The following is a 17,699-nucleotide window of genomic DNA, read 5'->3' as shown; positions in this document are numbered from 1 at the left end:
TTACTGGATAATCTAAATGGACTTTGTCAAGGTCAGAGCAAAATATAAGTGCCGCATAATTTGTTAACTGCTTTAACTTTTTTCAAGTGAAATGAACAGTTTTACAAGGCGATGATATCATCACGTACCTTAAAAGAAGTGTCTGCCCAGTAACGCATATCACTCGCGTGCAAGAACTCGCTTGTCCGCCAATTACCAACCGTACATCAAATTAGCTCGCTTTCAACTCACTTAGACCGGAAAAAAGCTCAATACGGGAAAGCGTTAGAACAATCAAACGCAAATTTGATTGTCAAAATGTTTGGCTCTTGTCCACACCACGTGCTAACTCTCTAAGAATGAACGACCGTACACACTCCTTGCAGAGGTAGTATACTCTTGGTTCACAGTGCAAATTGGGTAAACACTGACGGAAACCTCTAGAAAAACCAACTCGCCCCAGATCGCGCACAACTTGTTTTTCGTAATCTATGACATTAGATTTCCTTTCGCGTCCAGTTATGGCTTTCTATTACAGAGATTAGCTTGAGGTTTTGATCGTTATCTCAACCAGTTATCAGCGTAAAAAATTCTTGGCTTGAATTAATGGTCATTAATTTTGACAAAAGGCAGACTTTCCGGTTCTTACGCGCCAGTCTACAAGTTATCTGCTATATTCCTGAGACACACTGTTAACAAAGCTAACACGGTGGTCTGCTTTTACCGACGAAAAATGAAGCAAAGTAGAATAAGGAATTACTTTTAGGGTAATGACTTACTTTAAACATCTGTTAGGCCATCAATCAGCAGTTTTTTTTTCGAGAAGGGCGAGACGAGATTGGACACTGATTCACCACCAAGATGTTGTATGATAAAAGAGTGCCGAGGTTTTTGTTCTTTAGTAATCTCACGTGAGAAGCTCACACCCTTGAAACGTGAGGTGAGATGTGATCGAGTTTGGGCGTCAAGGAGCGAGAAAGTTACCACTAAATGATACTTCAAACTACATGAAATGTTTTCAAAATGAACAATACAGGAAGCGTATCTTTATACAAGAATTGCTGCCAATTTGGAGCTTGTTTTCATTTTAGCTATGCCGACTGCGGAAACATCCCTTTCCTCTGAAGGAGTTCCAGCTAGCACTGTGGTTTTCACGCCTAACCACTGCTATTTAACGGCGAGCCTACGTTTATTAGCAGCACACGGGTAGTCTTGTTTACCATAAACAAAAATGCGATCTTTTCGATCATTCTGACAAGAAAAGAAAGACAACTCCATGAAAACCCGAAATTCTCCCGATGAGGATAAAATGAAACTGATGTTAGGTGAAGTGAATTCGCGACATCGTTCATGGGTTCGGCTATCAAGCAGATGTTTTCGATTTTCCCAGTTTGTTCTGCATCTTGTCAAGTTGATAATGCTAATGAGCAAATTACCAAAGTCCTCGTTTGACGATAGCAACATGTTTTCATTTGTGGATACTATTATGGCTGCGATCGAATCCGATACGAAGACAAAACAATTGTCGAGAACTTTCATGGGACATATGCCTGCCTTATTTGAGTTCATTACTTTCAAAAATGGACTGCTTTTGACGATGTTAATTAACTTTTTCATATGGATGACCTGAGAGTTCATCAGTGTATCTCATTAGATCTTGATCAATGCTAAGGAAATTTTTCATACCCGCACAGTGGCCGGTTACAGAAGACCACATGCTCGGCTAAAAAAAAAAACAAAATAAAAAACAAAACATGGAGTCATTTGTAGACCTCGTGGTCAGCTGAACACCTCGTGACTTGACAACGTTTCTGGTATAATCAACAAAAAATATTTATATCATGTTAACTTTGAACTGAATCTCGACAGTCTCAGGTGGTGTAAAATTATTCCAACTTTGATGTTTACAAACTAACCGCGAGTCTTAAACGTTCTGTTTTGAAAACAAAGAATAATAACATTTGTGTTCAGCGACAACAGAAAGGCGTTGTTTTCTGTAAGGAAACCACTGACGTTTCTCCACTGAATAAGTGTACGATGAAGGCTAGTAAGATGTACAATTCACGTTGGTCTAAATGCCACTGAACACTGAATGATGGAGAGAGAAGATCTATCGAAAATTTTCTATGATTTTCATCTCGACACGCTCTCGAGCAAGGCGCAGATAGCTACAACTAATTGGTCTGTTATCAATTAATGAAATTACGGTTACTCACTGATTTCGCAGTCCTCAATACCCCTTCTCTAAGTTTCCATCAAAACTTCGTCATTGCACAGCAATAATACAAACGTTGAAATATTGAAACCGACTCCTAGATCACGCTTGTCGTCCGCTGACTAGAAAAGTGTCTGCGTCTCTCACCAACTCCCGCCACACACTGTGCAGCAGTGGTGAGGCCGCGTCGAACTTTCCCGCCATGTATTCAACGCGACCGCACATGTACACCACGAACACCTTTGCCTTAGTGTTTTCAGTAGTCTTTCTCAATCTCTCTCGCGTAGTTTTGCACTCGTTTTCACACAGCTTAATGAAAGCCAAGGAATGACTGAACTCGTTGGCTGTCTGTTTGTGGTAATTACATTAGTTTTTATCGCTTTTTCCGGAAGCTAACTTGAAAAGGATTACCTTAAAAACGTTTTAGGCACGTCCTTCCTTCCTTCGTAAATTGACGTTAAGTGACATTAATTGCAACATTAAAATACCACGAATATAAGCTTAAAATGCTGAAAATTTCGAAAAACTAACACGAAAGCTAACTCCAAGGAAATTTTACTGCTTAAGCAGGCATGTAACTAGGTAGAAAACTGGAATAATTAGCAAATGCAATTGATCGATAAGTTTCACTGGAATATGTCGAAAGCGCTAACTGATTGATACCTTTGGATGTAAAGGTGTAAATTTCTCTAATAAACCTAAATTAATTATAAAGTCTGGTAAACATACATGAGAAACTGCGACCACATAGATATCAGAAAAATGAAGAGAGTACTGAATGAATCTTTTTTAAGTGTAATCACTGAGATGTACTTAGCGTTTTCAAAGAAACAACAGAAAAAAGCACTTTGTATTTGCCAGTTCGATAAGTACAGTGAATCAGTCAAATTCTTTTTCAATGGTTTTAATGGCAATACTTACCAAATAGCTTTAAATTTTCCATAGTTGCCATGTCAATCACACGCAAACGAATTTCGTGTTGAAAGTAGACTAGGAAAATACTGCAGAACGAGTAATAACGCAGTTGAAGTTCAGTGATCATAAACGATAGAAAGCAATCATCTAAAACAGGTGGAGAAGGCAGTGAAAAGCCGGATACTGAAACGCTAAGAACATTTACAACTTAACAGCAAGGAATTCGATCCTTACAACTGATAAAAGGTTCGCTCTCGTTCTTAATTCTTTCTAAGAAGACATTGTGTTACATGACTTGTTTTTTTTAATATGCCCTCTTAAGTTGGCAAATCTTTGAAAATTCTCATTATTATGCCGTTGTTACCCGTGGTTACTAGTGAAATTTTCATTACGGAATCGCGCCCATTGAAAAGCGTCGCCCGAGAAAAGTGGGGTATCCATGATGCTTTGCGGGCGCAATGACCTAGGAATGAGGTTGCAAACGCTCACCGCCAACTTCGGTCGCTTTAGATCTGAATTGACAAATTCCCAAACGGGAGTTGTAAAATTTCGCTTTGCGTCCGTTTAGAGACAATGGAGATACAATTGGAGCAATTAGCATTGTTTCAAAGTGACGAAATGCTCTTTTCGTCGGTAAAGAGCGAGGGCCGCGTTTGCATATCAAAAGAGCGTGAAGTGTTCATCCGTAAGCTAACACGGTGGTCTGGAATAGTATTCTTATTCATAAAAACTGATTTCTTTTATCAATAAATACTTTGAAAACTGCCATTTACGCCAATATAATACAGGAAAAAATTGGAATAGGAAAAAAAAAACTGGAATTAGAACAAAAAGAAGATTGTTAGCGATGTGCCTCATTTTCACAAATGTTCTATGCGCGTGATTGATAAGGTTTTCGAAGAGCGTAAAACAGGAACACTGAAAATAAAAACACTTAAGAACTAAGTACCTCCAAGATATCACTGCTATCACCTCGCAACGAACCAAAATTGCGAAATAGAAATCGAAAGCTGGACACGGAATGACGGGTTTTCAATAAGATGGCGTCGATCATTTTCCAAATTAGCTCAGGTCCACGTATCTCCGAAAACTCCAAAATTTGAAGCAATGCTCAAGAAATTTGAAACGTTTGTAATAGATGAATATCGAGTATTTATGGATAGATGAATTGTTCTACTATAAACAATACAAACTGAGTCAAAGCTGAAATATTTGAATCGAAGGGAAAAAAAACCAATAGATTTCAGCTCCAATATGGCCGGCGGCTACGAACCAGGCAAAAGTGCGGACCTAATGTTTCGAGTTACAACTACTATGACGATTGCTTTAGATGAAGACAATGAAACCAGTGGAAAAAAACACAGTTCACTATCTAAAACTATCGTAACTTTATCGGTGCCAACGATTATTTCTGACGTCGTTTCGATCGGTAGCGATCCTAAACTGGATGATTGAATTCAGCTGAATTATGAACATACTGTATTTTGTTCCTCAAATTTGGACGAGTTCCTTGAATTGAAAGTAAGACATTATACTCGCAATCTATTCCTTCTTTCAGAAAAAAAAAACTATAACTTAGGGTTTGCATTCTCTTTAACAACATAAGCTATTTTTATTTCTAAAATGTTCACGTCAAATTATCTTTAAAAAAAGTAATCATTTACCTCATCGCCGGCTATGTAATAACTCGAACGGGTCTAATTGCAGCATCTCATGAAGTGTGACAAGATAAAAAAATTGAGTAGGATTCTTACTCGTATCAAATTCACAAAATCACAGCTTCACTGTAATCTTCTACTTCAAGTGAGACATATTCACAGGCGCAATTTTCGGCACTTTCCATTACCAAGGGATTCGCATATCATTAGCTTGTTTAAAGTCAGTCGGTTTAAGGTGTGCAGGAAATATGGACACACGCGCATACTGCAAACAGCCAGCACATTTGAAATTTTCCTCGAGTAGCAATGTTTACGCAGAAAAACTAATTTCACGTCGAGTTGAAATTAGTATCAGTTGGGGTTTACAAGCATCCATAATCAATATAGACAAACTATTTTAGGGTTTTTGAAAGAAAACAGTGGTATTAATATAACTACTCTGTGCTCAAATAGTCCACTGGTTTTTCTTAAAACTCTGGGTTTAAAAAAAGCTTTACAAGCGCTATTTCTGTAATTCGCGGTTAACACGAGCACACATTAGTGCTAAAAATACACGGCTATAATTCGCCATCGCTTAATGAGCTAATTTTGTTAAGGTCTTTTCTCTTTTCACCAAATCACCCTTGCGATAGCAAGTTGATTTAGTTGTGATAAAAGAATTGTGTCTCATATCTTTAAAAGATGTTTTTCATTCTTTAATTCAGCTCCAAGGGAGGGAGACCCCTGCTTGACTTCGATTGATTTGTCTCAAATTGTGCCCGGCACCTGCTACTGCGAGGAAATCGATTCTTTTCCGGCAGTAAATCTCGCTCTGTCATGGTTTTCATTGTAATAGTAACAGGTCGTGTTTTGTGTTAAAACCCACTGATAGATATTCTACGCAAAATTAAAGACGGAATGTTATGGCAGGCTTAAGGGGGCGTACTTGTTACACTATCCGTGATGTCGAAGATCAATCGGGTTAAAAACGCATAAAAGTGCCGAGGGGCAAAATTGTAAGATAATAAGTAACAGAATGGCTGGCAAAATAAATTTAGAAACATCGAACATTGAAGTCTGTTTACTCGTGTCTTGAAATGCTCTGGAATAATTCCACAGCTTCTAGAGGCGCTACAAACACTATTAATATTGCAGAATGCATTAATTCTTTGTCTTTTCACTCATTTGAGATCATAAGTGCAATCGGACCTCTTACTTGTCAACGTAAAGAACATTAAACGGCCCTCAAACCTTTGTACTCATTGAATTTCTCTTTTAGACGATTTGTAGAGCACGTGCCTTTCGAAACGCGCAAAAATGCGCGGGCATTCAACCTAATCGCACGTTGTTATTCTAATTTTTGTTAAGGGACAGCTGGTATGCAAATTTCGAGAAGGGCCGACGGAAGTTTTCTTTGCTGAATCTATTGACGGGTAGTGTCTTGGAGAATACGTAAATTTAGAACAAATATATTCATATTCAATGAAACCCGTGGGTAATGAGTTTCAATCGCACTTGAATGCTGTAAAAATAGAGGCTGAGCATGACTTTCGAGAACACATAACAGTTTCGAAAAGCAAGACATCGTTGTTATTCGAAACAAGGAAATGTTGCTCTAAAACAAAGCGATTTCATTTGCATAACTCTCAAAACTATGAATATGATGACGGATTTTAATCTTTGCGCTTTTCATGTGCAATCATTATGGACGGCACGTCTCTTACAGTGGTACATATGATTTTGTAAAGGTTTCATCGAGAATATGTCAACAACGATGGGTTTTTATCTTATCTTGAGGCAAATCAGTACGCGCTAACTTTTCTCTCCATTCGACAACCAGTTCAATATTTGTTGGGGACAGAAGTAAATTACGACACCGAGTGAGAATGCTCTGTTTAAAAAACCGGAATAGGACTGAGAATATTTAATGATTGCATCTCAATTTCTGTCCCGCCAACGTATATCATTACAAATAATACAACACAGGAAAAAAAGTAATCGATATTGGACTTTCAAATTTGCCCTGATCGACCTACACGTGTATCCAGTGAAGCGAAGAAAATCATCGGCGCTGAGAGAAAAATTCGTTTTGAAAAATGAAAGATTTCTGTCGAAAATGATTCAATGCGATTAATTTACATTCGTTTGATGAAATTGAAATTGGTTGGAATTTTCGGTTTCTTTCCTCCTGCAGTTCAAAACCAAGAAAGCGAAATTGCGACAAAACAACAAGAATAGAAACGTCAGGTTGTTTTGGTCCCATTACTGGTCCACCACACGTGTAAAAATATTAAAAAATTGAACTTGCTTGCATTTTCCTTTTCGATTATCTGCGTCTTCACCAAACACTCTGCGAAACTTGCAACCGTCTTACAAAATTAGTGCAGCTGTTTCGGACAAGATTTCTATTAGTTTCGGACAGGATATCTCGCGAAATGCAAGCAAGCTCTATCGGAGAGAGGAAAGCCCTGCACTTACTTGAAATATATCGTCCACATGCTGGTCTTGAGCCGCACGCAAAAATGCATCGAGTGTATATTGTCCTTTGATTTACGCCATTACGGAGGTCTAATTTATATGGAAACACCCTCTAGGTAGCCCCGGGAACAAGTGAGCGCAGTAATTATATAGGAGCATATATACATTGGACCAGTCGCGAGACAGAGAAATTCGCACGAAGACCAGACGGATCGCGGGCACATGTTACACCTTATTGCAAACAAAGTGAGACGCTAAAATAAGTCTATTACTGCCGGTGTTATTTCAAGGCTTGGCGGTTAGTGTCGGGCTTTTTGGTGGTCGAATTTAAGCGGGTGGTAATATGCCTTGGGCGGAAAAAGATCTTCATTCTGTTTGCATAGTTATCTTTATTATCGTACACACATCAAACTTACGGTGAAATTTCTTGACCTGTTTCAAAATTTCAACCAAGCAGACGAGTTCGTTTGTTTCAAGGAGACACAAATCAATCCCTGTATTAATATTCTGATTGGTTCTGCGGTTTTGAACGGTAGATTACTAAACAAAGCGGGGTTTGATTTAACTAAAACAAAAATCACCATTGACGGCTTAACTCAGCTACAAGTTTTAGCTCCCTCGCATTTCCAGCTTTGAAAAAAATTGCCAAGTTCTTAACTACCCAACATCATCTTTCAGTGTCAGTTTTGAGATTTTGTTTATTCATCAGGACGGCATGTTTAAGGGGATGTATTTCTCAGTCGTCAGCGTTGCTCTCAACCTTCACAAGTTTCACAGTGAAATGACTTCGAAACAACTTCTCAGCTTCCAAGACTTAAGAGCTAATTCGTCCAGTGGGACCAAAAAGATCACGACGTAAGCAGTTTTAAGTGATCTCTAGTTAGTAATGCGAAGCTTCATTTGCTAAGTGCACAAATGGCTAGCTGTAAACTGAAGCACGAGGTGGAATTTATATGCAACTTTCATCCACCTGATTAAACGCGATTGCCATAACCGTTGAACAAACGCTTCTTTAAGACCTGTTATCCGAACAAAGCGTCCGATCGTAATCAAACAACAGGTAAATACAATAAAACAAAAAAATCGCGTGTTAGCGGCAAAGCGAGTTTTACATTAGATAGCGGGAGTCCCAGTTTGAAAAAGACATTAAGTCGAGCATGACTGAAGCCTTATATCCAGGACATTTATCTCATTTTATTGAACACCTGGCATCCCACTTTGAAATTTCTAGAAATAAAAAACAAAATGGAAATTCCAACTCCTCTACAAAGGTACTTTACATACCTTTACAACCAGTGAGTAACTTCAGCTGCCTGACCTCTCGTTCTAAAATTCCGTCGGCACTCAAAAGCAGAAAAATAGGCCGATAGCACGATTTTCAAATTTACATAGACTTTTCTAGGTTTTGGCTTCGGGAAAGACACAACAGGTCGCAGCCGGCAGATTGTCGACATTAAAGCAGGTATCAATGTAGAAGTACAAAATTTTAAATGCCGGCGTCGTCAAAGATGCGGAATTAAAAAGGAAAAAGTTGACAGGCCGGCCACTGTTCAACTTGTTAAAACTGCCCTTAAAGCTGGCGCAAACTTTAAGTCCGTAGCAAACAGCTCAAGGCTACATACAGATGGTCGATGGAAACTGGTCGCTTTTCAGTGTTTTTCTTTCGTACTGGTAAATTTTAGCGGGCTGGGTTGAAGAATTAAAAAAAGGCAAACAAAAAGAGTATTAAAAAGAATTGCAGCAGAAATGAAAAGAAACGCGCTTTACAAGCTGTAAGTTTCCCGAAACCTACAGCTTCACACTGTAATTAGTGGAAGCGTGATGATGGTTCGAAATTACACTTTTATCAATTATTACTTGTCACTCAGCCACTCTAATGGTAATCACAAACACAATTACTGGATAAATACCAGTTGTGTAATAATTGATTGCGTCAATTTGCGTTTTATCATGTACAATAGTTCTTTATACAGTACCGCATAGCAAAAAGTTCTCGCTAAAAATTGACGATGATACAACAAAGTTAAACCTTTGACTGTGAACAAGAAGTTTTGTTTGGCGCTTTCCTACTTAGCCTGTGAGAGATGGATTAAGTTAAAGGCCTGAGTGGCATTCTTCACGTTGTCGTAACATCCGCTGTTTGTTGTAGTTATAATGCACCGCGAGCATCAATGGTTTCTTTCACTCAAAAATCAACATAACGTAATGAAGCGGAATCAGATGTCGCCATCATTGAACTCACACAAACCCACGTGTAAAACAAACCAATTCCTCTATTTACACACTTCTGGGCAAATGCCAAAGCTGATTTTCAAATATGAAATCATAAATTACAAAATTTTATTTATACATAGTCGGCTAAATTTGAAACTTACTCATTAGAATCTAATTCAGGAATAAAATAGGAAATTGAAATGAGCCTTTTTTTACATTAAAACTAATTCAAATTGAGCTCTCTTAGTTTAGTCTGAATGAGCAGGCAGAGGTAATCCTAACTAAGCACCCTCGAAAATTCTAGGCTTGGCAACTGGCTATTTAAAGAATCGATTTATATCTTGTAGAAAGGAACCATTAGCTCAAGTAAAACTGCGCCGGATTATTTTAATTTGAAGAAGTGTTGAATAAAATTGGAACTTTTGTGAATGTAATAAATGACTGAGAATTATAGTGCTATCTGTAACGGAGTGAGTGATAAATGACTCTTTCGACAAAACTAATTCTTCTGTTAAGTATTGACGTAGATTTGTTCATACCGTACGTTTTCTTCTACAGGCTCCAAAACAGCTTTACATGTTCATTCGTCGCGTGGTTTTCAAAGGAAATTGTACCAGACCGCCGAGCTAAAATAAGAGTTCCCTTGGCCGCAGTCTCTTGCGTAACTACGCTTAATTTTCAATTTCCTGGCAACCACCCATGTTTATTAAACCAATACTTAAGGCAGTGCGTCATGATTTAAAAAATTGGCCAATCAAACTCTGTGATAGTGCAGCCTGCAACACCAACGCTTCTAAGAAGTACTTCGAGTCTATCAATCTCTTTAAACCACGATCACTACAAAAAAACCGCTTTCGATAGAGCCTTATATCCGACGAGTGATCAATCCACAATAAGCAGTAGACTAAATTGATGAAATTTTATGACATGATATTAGACTTGGATTTCCCTTATTAAAGCTGCTGTCCTGTGGAAGAACTTCCTGTTAGGTGTTTCGCGATATCTTCAGTTACTCTGCAAACACTATCTTCAGAAGACTCTGAGTAACAAATTATACCGCGCTATGAGTTAAAAAAAAAACAAACAAACAAACAAAAACAAAAGAAAAAGCTTCTAAACCAAGGATAAGCAAAGATTGCTAAGGATGGAGAGGATTACAGTGGATTGTAAATGAAACTGAAAAAAAAAATTAGGCGAACGTTTTTAAGGTGCAAAAACGTGATACAATTTAACACATAATCAACTAACAACGTATTGTGTTGAAATAGGCCTGGCCTTTAAATGAGTCAAATAACACTATTATTTGTATACCACGCTATCGACTTAATACCAATTTTTTTTTCTCATTTTTGTTTGCTACTGAAGATCCCAGAAATTATGGCACAAATTACTTCGGAGAAATGGGCGAAAATATTGGCCAGCAAGGCAAAAAGGGTTGAAAATGACGAATTGGGAACTGTGTTTCAACACTTTGGTCGACGATTGTGGTATGATCAAGAAAAGTTTTTTGCCGCCGGAGGCCGAGATAAGGGAACAGCGGAACTATACCAAAAAGGCCATAGTCATGCCCACGCAGTTTACTGCTGTTAAAATACAGCCTCATTGCGAAGGCTTATATTTGTAACATTATGCAAAGATTGCTTCATAGCAAACATATCTCTTCAAGGTGAAAAAACTATAAATTATAAAATTATCTCCGGGCGGTTTCGTTTTTTTCGCAATACGAGCCTCCTAGTTTTTTTCTTCTTTTCATGAGACCTTAATTTCATATTTTTTTATTTTGTTTTTGTTGCCGTTGTTTTCAACACAAAATGGTCTGGTTGTGGAGTCGGTAACGTAAATATCACACAATAAACACTTAAATACGTATTTTCAGTAGTTGTTGAAGATAAGTGTTTTGAGATGTTTGAGTTTTTTACTTGAATTTTGTTGTTGTTGTTGTTGTTGGCACCAGAAAGCTTATGTTTTTATTTTCTTTCGTAGTATTTTCGTGATCGAAAGCTTCTAGGGGAGACTAGCGTGCTTATCAGTATTATAAATTAGATAATTGTGGGATAAATGAAGCCAATTGTCTCTCAGAGGCTGTATCGCCGGACAGGAGCCGTGATGTAAAAGTTTAAGTGCTACGTGCTACGTGCTACGTGCTACGTGCTACGTGCTACGTCTATGGGCTGTAAAAATTAAAAAAAAAAACCTACAGCATTTTAAATTTAGAACAATTTTCTGGACTGTTCGCGACGTTTAACTGCTAAAAACAATCACAAAAATTCACGACACTCGAGGCAAATACTGGATTTACTTTGGTAATTGATTTTCTGTTGAAATCTTTTCATCTTATATTGGTTCGCCTCTTAAGAATGATAATTTAGGTTCATTCTTCGGTAAAATTTCAATTGTTCCTTCTAAACAACAGAAACTTGAAATTCAATTTGAGATCAATAGCGAGCCTCTAATTATCAGAAGTCGTCTATTTCGTGATTTTTCTTTCAATTCGTGAAACTAAAATAAGAACGGTTATATAGTTCGTGGTGATACCGAAAATATAAATCCGACATCACGCTAGGAAGTAGTTAGGTAAATTCACTAATGCAACGAGAATATTTCAATTCTCAGGCGACTGGTCTTGGTTCATTTAAATAATCTTAAAGGGTCACATTTTCCGGAACATATAGTGGGTTTAAAAGAGCTCTCGGATTTTACAACTTCAACAGAAGAATTTGCTAGTTTAGTAATGACGTTTCAAATGGCAAAGAATTAGCGAGAACAACACTCGTGATAAGCATGATAATAATAATAATCATCATCATCTTTCTGTCGAGTAATGGAGAATGATAAATTTGTCACTCACTGTTTTGTAACGACTCGAAGCGGGTACCCTTATTTGTGGTCACGTTGTATTTCACTTCGTGTCCGGAAACATTTAGACGATGTAATTTACGGCTAAAATATCTAAGTTAAATGTTCGGTTTATCACAGTGGGATGCATCAACTAACTAGGTGCTATCATCGAAGGAGCAAAGTGATTTTCGCAATCTTCTGCAAAACGAGAAGGTGAAGAAATGAAATGTCCAAAATTTAGCCGCTCTCTTTCAAGCACGACCGACTGTTAGCGGACGTGTCGAGAAATCCAAGTCTCCTGTTTCTATAACCACAGCACTCAGAAATAAACATTCACAAAAGAATTCAATTCTTCGCAGCTGCTTTACAGTAAAAAGCAAGTTCTGGCAAATCATACTTTTAAAAATAACTTTTAAAACTTTCCAGCCTGCCTACAGGCAGGAAGTTCGCCGGCCTAAATGAATAAACTTTTGATCAATGAAAATAAAAACTTTTTTGCCGATAGAAAATTTGGACTTGTAAATAAACTATCATTCCGATTGTTTGCTTACCTGAAAACCCTCTCTTGTGAATGCGACTGAATGAAATGAGACCCGAATCCTCAAGCGGTTTATTTAGGTTCGCTTCGCTACGATCAGTGACTCGTTCTAAACCAAAACTAAAATACTGGCCACATCTGGATGAGTGAGCTTTTCTAGTCATATCCGTGCGGGGTCACACAATTAAAACCCGATCTGGGAGGTACCTTTTTACTTAGGATGCGACAATACCTCTTAATTTGTGGCAATATTTAGCATTGTAACGAAATCCCGTTTGATATGGGCTTAGGGGCAAACTATTCTCTGCCAATTTGATACAACGGTTAAAAATTAATTTACTATTGACATTGTCCACATTGCCGTGGCCACATGTCAATGGATTGCGAATTTGCGCACGCTTCTTTTAAAAATAATTTGTTTTACAACCTCATTGGTATATCTTGTGGTACGCTTTCCTTCAACAAGGAAGTGAGTCATTTCCGAAAATTTAAACTACGACTTGTTACGCCTTCGGTGTGTTGATTTGATTCTCGTAAGACTTTACAAACAGAAATTGCCCTCAACCTGCAAAACTGACTATCATTAAATGCAACCTTTCGTCTTTCTCTTAATTAAAGATGATTTATATTGACTAGACTGACTTCATCGAACGGATGGCCTCAATTAATGCTAGTTAACCATGCAAATGCGGACAAAATTTCACCATCAATCTCGTACTCTTCATATTTTTGCTGTGATGTCACTGTCCAAATTTCATTATAGCAAAGTTATCATCAATACTAGTATCATCAAAACAAACCTTGTAGAGTTATTCCTCGACTGTGGCACTTCCCCGGCGCATCGGTTTCTATTTCAAGATTTTTCTTGACACCACTCAGACCGCAAATTTCTAGAATTTTTAAAACCATCATGTTAAGCTTCGCTAAATCGGTGATTAATTGCGGAAAACGCTAAGAGACGGGGAGAGTTTAAACATTGTCATAGTTATTTTAATAACCCGAATCAATCAGTTCATGGAGATCAATTAACCAAAGAAAACCAACTTCCGTCTGGTCTACTTACACCATCTAAATACATACCGAAAGAAAGAAATAAGACGCGACACAGAGATCCATCGGCGGTTCTTATTGTGGGTCTGCACACTGACACGGTTTCTTTATACACTATATTAGCTTGCCGATATTGACTGTTGTTTTAATGGAAGAATTTTACAAATTCAAGAGTCCAAAAGACTTCGCGTTCATGAGATTTCGTGGAAAACAAAGTCAGTATCCACACATTCTTCTTTTCCTTCAAAAAAATCTACATTGTAGGCGTGGTCAGTCGCGTTTAAAAAAAAGAGCGTTAAAAAGGTTTCGATGACGGGTTAAGTAATAGATTTTCACAATCACGCACATTGGCCTTTCCTAAACATTGCCTAAGAGACAAAATATTTTAGCAAGTGGATCATCAAAGAACACTTAACGGCTTACGACTTCGTTTTAACGAGTTTGCAATACAACTGAATACCTAACAGGTGGATATCATGCGTATTTTTAAAAATAAACCTGCTCTAAACGTCTTGTTTGGTCAATTCCTTTCAACGAAAGCCTTAAGAGCAGAAAATTTCCGTTTTATGAACCAGACACTCTTAACAACTCTAATGTTTGACGACAGCTCATCGGTGATTTGACCACACAGCCAAAGATCAATGGAAGTCGAATTAGTAGATTCTCCAATTTACTATGCTTCATCATCGTAAATTGAGAGTCGGGAAAGTCAGATGGAAACGACGATAATAAATAATAATTCCACAGCTGCAAATGCGGCAGAGATTGCGAGCTATTGCGCCCATTAAAAATCAAATAATAAAACTAATTCCGCAAATCGTGGGTGAAGGGGGGGGGGGAGGGTAGGGGCACAAACACGAGGCACGCGCGCGCAAACACACGCTAACACAAAAGAAATTGTGTTTCAGCTATGAAGACGCAAAAACTGAAGATGTTTCCGTCCGCTGTTATAAATATAATACAAACACAAAGAGACCCTTAAATCTAATAAACCACCGTTAAGTATAAGCTTTCGCTATTGGCGTTGTTTACTGGCATTATCTCAAAGGAGAGACTTAAAGACGCCGATTTCTGCGAATTTTTTCAGCCAGCAAGGCATTATTTAGAGCACACGTAATCCAAGCCAAAAACCTGCTCAATATTTTGACAAACACTCAATTCTGATGAGTCAGCAGACAGAGACGTTGGGAACTCTCCCGACGGAAAGCTGTGAACTAAATTTAAAAAATTTCACTCCAGCGCGGGATCCTTTGACCTTTAAGTGACCATTAAGACTTGTTGCCCTCCAAAAGTGATCGTTGAACCCTACTAACTTGAGGTCTATTTTCTAAGTGTCTTTACTTCGAAATTTTTAAAGAACGCTCTTCAAATTTAAACGCCCATAAAAACTCTTGGGGCCGGTATATCTTGATGATAGTTTAGAAAATAAATTTAACTGCGCAAGCAGTACTTATGGAAAATTTGCTTTGAGCTACGGCGGTTTGAGTCGAACAAACTAGTTTGACCAGTTTTTGTTTTTGGCGCCAAGACTGATTTACTGCATGAAACGTGACCTTCTTAAGCGTTGCTAAGTGACGGTTCCCCACGTGATGTTTTCGTCGGGTGTTGCTCAGCAACGAGGAAAATAAACGAGAGGAAGAATGCGGTGATTTTTCCAAAGAAATATCGCAACTCCGCAAATATGATTCGGACGGAAGTCAGAAATAAAATGACGAAGCTTGAAAAATTTAAGAGACCTCCCAGTTAAAATCGACTATTTCCTGTCCAATTAATTTTAGTAAGCAGAGCTAATATAGAAATTTAAGTAATACTGGATGCAATTCTAACTGAGATACCATATACAGTTATTCTAAAAATTAAAAAAAACTTTCGTTTCAGAGTTAAATTCAAAACAAAAGTGGGTTGCTAAATGTAGATGCAAACACGGTATTCTCACGACACATTCCATGAGAAAATTGAGCACGATTTGGCACAGTAACCATTCGAAATCATGGGAGGGATTTTACCTCCTCTGCATACTGTCAGGTTAAAAAAAATCGGCTCTCCACACAACAATTCTTTGTTAAGATAAAAACAACAAATAAAATAACACTACTGAAATTAAAGAGCGAAATTGATTACCTAGATAATAACTGTGCACCGCTGAAACCTTACTTTTGGCCGAAAGAGCTCCTGCACCTCTTTTACTTGTAGAATTATTAGTCTGCTGTTCGATAAACACAGCTCGGTGTAAAAGCGTAATAGAATGTTCGCTCTGCAGACGGCAACGATAAGATGAAACACTTAAGTGACGTCATGAGATTGCGCTGGCATTAGGACTTTAAGTGAAAGAACTAATGATGCTAAATATCCAAGATATGTCGGCACGTGGTTATGAAACAAGATATAGATCGCTCATCCAAGAAGAGCTATTTATCAACATTTGTTTTTGACGATCTTGTAATAAAAAAAATATTTTCATTGCAATCTTTCTAAGTGTGCACCAAGTTTCGATTTGCTTTGCTAAAATCGAAAACGTTGGCGCGTTATAACGGCAAAGGGACAGAGAAAGAGGCAACCACCATACGGACGCTATGTTATCACTTCGATCTTTCCATATTGGAACCTACTTTGTCCTGATGATTTGAGTGACGTTCACAAACTGTACTTGTTACAAGTTCATGACGTGCTCTGATCTTCACACTCCTGGGTTCCCTCCCGCCCTTTTACCGGTCCACATACGAACTTTGGAAGGCTGTAGATTTCGTTAGCCAGCCATTATCAAAATGGGCCGAGGAAAGCATGAGATCATTCACTTAGCGAGTGGCGACGGAGAGTTTTTCGTTTACTCATTTGATTCGGGCCACTATCGTATCGATCAATGTTGCCTGCCATGTCCGCCAAAACTAGCCCCTCGTCTGGTTTGCATAGAGACTTGTTCTTTGCTTAAAAAAATAGGAGACGCTTGTACACAGATTGTGAAATCTTCTCCATTTTCTTATTGACGACGGAACATTGAAGATATCATGTCCTCTAAACGTTATAAAAAAAACGCTGCCTAGACATAGCTCCGAATGAGAAGATAGACAATGAGCTGACAAAGAAAAAGGAATCCAACAGAGAGCCCAGATTCCTGCATAAGATCTCACGTGGGACACGATTCCTAGACACTTGTCACAAATAATAGTCATTGTGCAAACTAAGTCTACTCTCATGGTACTTTTCGTTAGACTCATGGTATTTGTTCTCTCAGGAATGTATAGCTAAAGGCACTGATATTATCGCACAACACCGAGTTTAGGCAACCACGACGCGACGGCAGCAAAAAGGTGAAAAATTCACTAGGTTCAAAAAGTCAAAAAAACAACTTTCTCTTGCCTCACGATCTTAGGTTTTCAATTGCGCTTCATGCAAGATCATAGTATTATTTCTCTCTCTGGACTTCAATATACTCCTTCCACACAATGTGTCACCATTCGACTGAGAGACCTACTGAATAGGTTGCATTATTTGCGATAAAGATGCAAATGCACTTTTTGCAATCACATCATTGTTTACTGCCATCGAGTTTTGGTTTCTCGAACCTTCTGACGACTTCACGACGAGACAGTAGCCTTAACAAATAAATTAGTCTTCTATCTAACCTCACATGTTTATAGATATTCGCTCAAGAGTCGATTTTTACACCATAGTGCACTGTTTGCAGTCTAGCCTCCATCTACAAAAATCTTTTATTGCTCACAAAAAGAGGTATTATAATTGAATGATAAGAACTTTTCTTTTTAATTGGTAGGCAATGTTTTAAAAAGCATAGTTTAGTCATGACTAGAGCCTAATGGCTGAAGAAACCGTGAGG

General features: G+C 38.1%; 1 protein-coding gene across 14 annotated transcripts in view; it reads right to left on the bottom strand.

The window, feature by feature from the left end:
• Positions 1-16,111, bottom strand: part of LOC113681489 (delta-like protein 1) — a 36,149-nt gene extending 20,038 nt beyond the window's left edge. For 2 of the 14 annotated variants that reach the window (XM_089212667.1, XM_089212679.1), the window contains exons 1-2: positions 13,895-13,951; positions 13,615-13,704 (exon numbers count right to left, since the gene is read on the bottom strand). The gene's annotated coding sequence lies outside the window, so the exon portion shown is untranslated. Of the gene's footprint in view, positions 1-128; positions 883-2,195; positions 2,541-4,773; positions 4,941-7,224; positions 7,423-9,977; positions 10,108-12,827; positions 12,969-13,614; positions 13,705-13,894; positions 13,952-15,985 lie in introns of those variants that run through there. The other 12 variants (XM_089212673.1, XM_089212681.1, XM_089212674.1 and 9 more) reach the window with 8 other exon arrangements.
• Between the last annotated feature and the right edge of the window lie 1,588 nt (positions 16,112-17,699).

The sequence above is a fragment of the Pocillopora damicornis genome, chromosome 7, assembly GCF_964200805.1.
Source record: "Pocillopora damicornis chromosome 7, jaPocDami1.2, whole genome shotgun sequence".
In the NCBI taxonomy this organism is placed as follows: Eukaryota; Metazoa; Cnidaria; class Anthozoa; order Scleractinia; family Pocilloporidae; genus Pocillopora; species Pocillopora damicornis.
Note: the sequence above shows the minus strand (reverse complement) of the source record. Positions and strands in the feature narration are given on the sequence as shown.